We start from the raw sequence: 6664 nt of genomic DNA, 5'->3' as shown, positions 1-6664 counted from the left end.
CTATGTGATTTAAAAGTTTTTAGAATTGTGCAGTCATTGTAGCTCAGGCAGAAAGCTAATTGCAGAGGTTTATACGAAACGTAGTTGTCCCATTGCTATCCTCCTGCCAGATGCCTAAGCTAAACATATTGTACAAGTTTGGTGAGCAGTTTGAGAAAGAAAGACACACATAACACTTTGAAAAAAATTACTCTATTTGTTCCCTTTTATAACGCTTGCAGCACTGTTTAAAACAGTTATTTGAAAAAAGTGCAGAGTGACATTAGGGATTGGTGAAGATAAAAAACAAAACTATATAGTTATTGGACGACAGTGAGTCATTTTTCATAGTTAACGAAGTCCAAAATGTATATTAACCCAGTACAAAAAATAGTTGGAAAATATTTGTTTATGTCATCCTAATTGATACTCGATCTGTTTAAGAAATGTAGTAAACTGCTATATTGCAAAACATACCATTCCCACTTCACTCATACTGACGGATATTAGTCACTATAAATGAAAGTAATGCAGTTAAAAATTTATATTCCAACATTATTTGCCGAAACTGAATTTATTACATCAAAAATGCTTTTAGACTAGCTGAAACAGGTTTTCAAGAAACACCACGTGAGGAAAGGGAAGGTACACATTTAGTGCAAGCAGCAATGCGTCTACATGGAAAAAATGTCACTCATCTCATCCTGGAAGCACTGTCAAAAGCCCTGAGAGTTACATGCTGTTCTGATTCTGCTTTCGGGATAACAACTTTGTCAGATTTCAGAAGATTGATGGAAGTTTAACATTAGTTGCATGTTTTGCAGTAATTATTGTGTCTTTGTCCTGATAAATATTACCTACAAAATGTGTACACTTCGTACGAATGACAAACGCTTGGAAAATCACACAGCAAGTTCAATCCAGGGATTGTGCCTTTCTTCCCAAACTTACAATCCTCCAGCGTAATGCTGACACATGGTAGATGTGCTCAAGTGTCGCTCGTATGAACAGTGAAAATTAAATGTAACTACACTCATGTCAAGGGTGAGCGTAATAGTTAAACCTAGAAGTAGAAGCTGCCAGTGTAATACTGCTACACAAGTGTCTGGATGAGCTGCAAAACGTTTCTAAGCGTTTTAAATAAATGCACCCTATTCCTGCTATCCAACTTGGATTATTTTAATTGCACATCATTTTTACGACACAGACATCACTTCTACCCTAGGCGCTGTTCACTGCAACGTCATAGATGTGAACATGGCAGACTTACCCAACACTTTGTTCATCAAACGTCTATGTGAGTGTTTGGCGTTCCGCTATATTGGACCCCTGTATCTGACTGTGGCAACCATACTGCGCCATACATTGTAGCAATAAAAACTTTAAATGTACACCCACAGCTTGTCATAATTAGTCAACGAATTATGGTGATGAGGATAACAAATTGGATAAAAAATTAAGTCATAGATAAACACCAACTACTGCCCTCCAAGCAATATAAAACACCAACAATTGCCCTCCAAGCAATATAATAATACCTCAGGGTAAAAATTACGTCCAGAGTAAACAATGAGTAAAAGCACAAGTGGCTACATGGAGAAGGGGAAGGAGTGGGAGAGAAGACTATTAAGACGTGATCATAAAAGTGAAGGTGGAGAAGGAGGGGTGGGGGGCGAGGGTGATAAAAAACAATGGTTAAGAACACCCTTAGCTCCATTACTTTGACGTATCTATATGAGCAGGAAAATTGACATCCTTTGTATTTGACTTAGAAATATTCCTGCATGCCATCATTAATCAGTGTTAAATACTTTAAAGCAAACTAAAGGAAATTAGTTGTAGATAAATAACAATGACGACTTCTGTTATGGTGAAAGTAATGTAGGAAGTCGTAGAGCACACACTTCCCTTTTTACTGTCGCCAGCTCACACTTGTACTAACCTCAGAAGGCAACTGGAAGCCCACACCAGCGCGCCAGATGGAGGCAGCAGAAACCCTTCCCTGCCCTACCTCCGGTATCCTCCAGTTTTCGTAATGGCAGCCTATAATTTAATCAAAAATGTTTACTGGAGGTGCAGCTGCTCTGGGAATAATACCGCTGCTGGGGCTGCTAGTCTTCATAACCGCAGCAAAATTAAGCTCTGCTTTGAAGACGAGTGCCTTCTCAAGTGAGCCAACAAATAAACAATCAATTAATTACCTCAGGCTGTAGATTACGTTACGGGAGCTAGTAAGACGCCGCCCTGCTCATACGAATATTACATCTAATGAGGCTTGGAGCCTACTCTCCCGTGATGCACACAATAAACAGCTTGCACGATTTTCAAAGTCTACCGCCCTTATAAGAGAAACCGCATGGCGCTGTGAGGAATATTTCATCACAGTAAGACGGTGCCGAAAGCTCTGATTCTAGTTGCTATATCTCATCAAGGGGCTGTCTCGTATTTTGGTTCCTTACAATGCCGCAATAATTTTATCATCAAATCCCTTCGGAGGAGAATTTAATCACTCTCACAGACGAGCTGATGGGAGGGTAAGGAAACTCCGCTTCTCGCTTTACTTACCAGAACAATGTTTTGAAAGACTCACGGATGCAGTTACCCTACTTCGCTTCCTGTAAGTTATCAGAATATGAAATATTTTCGCAATTCTATCGCTGCACCAAGTTTTCTACAGTTTATCAAATAAACCAGAAGGTTAACTTCCACGTGTATTATAGAAAAATACTTTTGTAGAGGCAAAATTGTAGTTTAAATCAAATGGAAGTTTAAAAGGTAAAATATTTCTTGGAGATAGTGTAAAAAAGTTGGTTTTTTATGTCTGCAGACTTAGGTTCATATGAGAATACATTCATCCCGTCCAAAACTTGAAGAATTGTTAAAAATATATTAGAATAGCACTCCGTCTTCAGGCCACAAGTGGCCCATCGGGACCATCCGATCGCCGTGTCATCCTCAGCTGAGAATGCGGATAGGAGGGGCGTGTGGTCAGCACACCAATTTCCAAGTCGTTCTGACGGGTTTCTTTGACCGGATCCGCTACTATTCGGTCGAGTAGCTCCTCAGTTGGCATCACGAGGCTGAGTGCACCCCGAAAAATGGCTACAGCGCATGGCGGCCCAGATGGTCACCCATCCAAGTGCCGGCCACGCCCAACAGCGCTTACCTCCAGTGATCTGACGGGAACCGGTGTATCCACTGTGGCAAGGCCGTTACCCAAAAATACATTAGGAACATAATAATTAAAAGCTACACAGCGTTGTGTTTCAACTTCGTAATAGTTTATGACAACACCATCTGGCTCAAACAAAAGCAACGTCTTCGTTTTCCATATTTGATACGATGAGGGAATGGAATATATTATAACAAGAATATCTCTACTGAACACAACCAAATCGATACTGCATTATATCTATGCCGATAGATATGATGCTTAAAATTATGTGGGCATGCTGAAAAGTAATGCCCCCACATGGTTTACGTGAAAACGTTTAAAATTTTTTAAATATAACTAACGATATTAACATTTTGCATCTTTTTTCTTCATGCCTATATATTAGCAGCCCTCTGCGGCTAGACGGCTCAAAATGGCAGCGTGTAACATGGTGGTGTTTAACGTAACTACGTCGGTGCATGGGAAACAGCGTGCTATAATGTAGTTTCGGATTCGAGAAGTTCTTCCAACCCTGAAGCACCCTCTCCTTCAGCATGACAATGCCACAACATACACGAGCAATGCGACAGCTGCAAAAACCTGACGCCCTGGGTTCACTGTCATCCGTCATCCTCTATACAGCACCAACTTGGTCCCAACTGATTTTAAACTGTTCCCAAAACTTAAAGAACACCTTCCAGGACTTCACTTTGATAGTGGTGAAGCGGTGCAAGCAGAGGTGAGGTTGTGGTCTGTCAACAGAGTCAAACATTTACAGAGACGGTATCAACAAATTGGTGTCTTTTTGGGAGATATGTGTTCTTTGCCAGTTAGATTATATTGAGAAATGAATACGCAGATATGAAGAATATGACTGCAGAATGTTAATGACATCTGATTTATTTTTAACAGCTTTAAGAATTTCCACATAAAAATTTAGAGTCACTACTTTTCAGCACGCCCTCGTAATTGTTATGTGACCTTATGTTCATTATTTTCAGGGTCAGGGTGGGAGAGGGAGGGAGAGGGGTTGGATATGACAGGACTGATTACGTAATTTTTTAAGGGAGGCAGAATGGAAGCCACTATATGGCAAGAATGGTAACGCTGTCGACAGACCCTTCCTAACTAGGGTACCGGATGCCATGTTCAAACAGGCCGCACTGTACACCATACCTCAAACGCCTTGAGGAATTTGACTCACCCGCCCGTTTTCCACATTTATCTCCTTTAATGCGTATCTTGGACCTGACGAGACGTGTGAATTTTACAGCAGGCGTTTGAAAGAGGTAATGAAGTGATATAGGATGCACCACTGCTCGACATAGTCCAGTCTGAAAGCAGTATTGTTTAATGGTTGAACAGGACTATCAAAAACAGGATGCAGAAGCAGTTTAATTTTCAAGGGTCGTGGCTCAACATTCAGTCACAAACTACGGACGAATATAATCGCAGTACTCATCATACAATTAAGAAGACACCTTTCGATGTCCAGTTTCCAAGGTGCAGCACACAAACCCAATAGCCATCTTAAAGAACAGCGATGGTGAGGATATTGCACGTAATTTTCACACAGAGGAATTACATAAAAGCTCTGAATCGTACGTGCTCCTCTTAGAATAGGTCATAAGGCGTTGAGAGAGCAAGGCATTAGCGAAATGACTCGGCTGCTCATCAGAGCACAACAGTTGAGAGAACACTAGCAATCTGCTATTTAATAGGTCACGTATACCTCAAACGATGTAGCAGCGTGACATGAATGCTAGGAAACGTATCAACAAAGATGGGGGCGGTAGTCTCGAGGATTTACCAGTTGAACTTCATATCTCTGGATGCAATTTTTGTAGACCTGGGACAAAGTTGAAATAGCGCCTAGCTTATGATAACAAGAAAATTAATATCCAAGATAGCACACAAGATGCATGATATCGCTTATGACACAAACAACTGTCGTCGTTTTGCAGACCAAACGTTAACTGATAAAGCTAAATAGATATATCGGAGAAAAGACTGTGTTATAGAACAACATACTGCTGCATTCATTGTCCATAAGGCAATGCGTGCCAAACTTAAATTGGATGCTAGAATAACCTTCAAGCCAATTATGAATGCCGCTAATCTCACACGAAAGAAGGGAAAAAAGCCGACGGGATGTTTAAAAAACTATATCCAGCCCGCCGTGACAGTGGCGAAGGGTGCCTTAAGGCAGAAAGGAGGAACGGAAATTATATTAAAATTCCTAGAAGTCTGTCAATACCTAAACCATCTGGTGGAGTGATTCTGTTTCTAATTCCGACATTTTCTGGGCTAACAGCCATTGATTTATTAAAAGGGGAAGCCCCTGTCATAATTCAAGCAATAAAGAAAGCACAAAATGCAGAGTAGCAGCTTCAGGGGCTAAAAGACATATTATGGCCATGGAGGCCATTGCTATTGGTAAAGAGCAATATATAAAATGAACAGGCAAAACCGTTGACGTCTGATACAAAGAAAACATGAGCACCTGTAAGTATGGGACAAACCACTCCACATTAGCTGGGCACCTAACAGAACATAGTCACAAACCAACCACTAGAAAAGAAGACATGAAAATAATTAGAATCAACAATAAACAACACCTCTTAACTCTCCTATAAAATTACTACACACAGAAAACCAAAGTAGGGAAGAAAACCTTTTTGAATGATCAACGATACATGCCAAACAACTCACTGTATATACTAATTAATAAAATAATAGAGCAACACCAGACAGAGGACTATTGTTCTAATAATAGTAACAATAATAATACCACCCGATCCTATTCTAATGAATTGTCCACGAACGTCTCTACAAAACATTTAAACCAAACTCAAATCAGCTGAACACCAAAACTTTCAACCATTCTCTGACAGCTATTACGTTTATACTCTACATTCTACAACTTGCACTGAATAACCACCAACATCCCCCCCTCCAAGAAAATAAAAGAAAAAAATTCTTGCATATGCTTTCCTCTCTGTTTATCTCTCGCTTACGCACACACACACACACACACACACACACACACACACACACACACACGTGAGCATGCATATACAAACAGGAAGATACAATTAGAATATAAACGAATAGACGTTTGTTTTCAGCATATACTTCCTTATGTTGGCAACATGTAAGTAAACAAACAAAACAGAACGAGACACATAGTGAACTCACAGTAGTTACGTTATGAAATCACAGTTTTCGATTATACAGGGTGTTTCAAAAATGACCGGTATATTTGAAACGACAATAAAAACTAAACGAGCAGCGATAGAAATACACCGTTTGTTGCAATATGCTTGGGACAACAGTACATTTTCAGGCGGACAAACTTTCGAAATTACAGTAGTTACAATTTTCAACAACAGATGGCGCTGCAAGTGATGTGAAAGATATACACTCCTGGAAATGGAAAAAAGAACACATTGACACCGGTGTGTCAGACCCACCATACTTGCTCCGGACACTGCGAGAGGGCTGTACAAGCAATGATCACACGCACGGCAC

General features: G+C 40.2%; 1 pseudogene; it reads right to left on the bottom strand.

Annotated features, from left to right (window-relative positions):
- Window positions 1-3078: 3078 nt before the first annotated feature.
- LOC126185915 (5S ribosomal RNA) lies at window positions 3079-3196 on the bottom strand (annotated as a pseudogene).
- Window positions 3197-6664: the final 3468 nt, after the last annotated feature.

Source organism: Schistocerca cancellata, chromosome 4 (genome assembly GCF_023864275.1).
Source record: "Schistocerca cancellata isolate TAMUIC-IGC-003103 chromosome 4, iqSchCanc2.1, whole genome shotgun sequence".
Taxonomy (NCBI): domain Eukaryota; kingdom Metazoa; phylum Arthropoda; class Insecta; order Orthoptera; family Acrididae; genus Schistocerca; species Schistocerca cancellata.
Note: the sequence above shows the minus strand (reverse complement) of the source record. Positions and strands in the feature narration are given on the sequence as shown.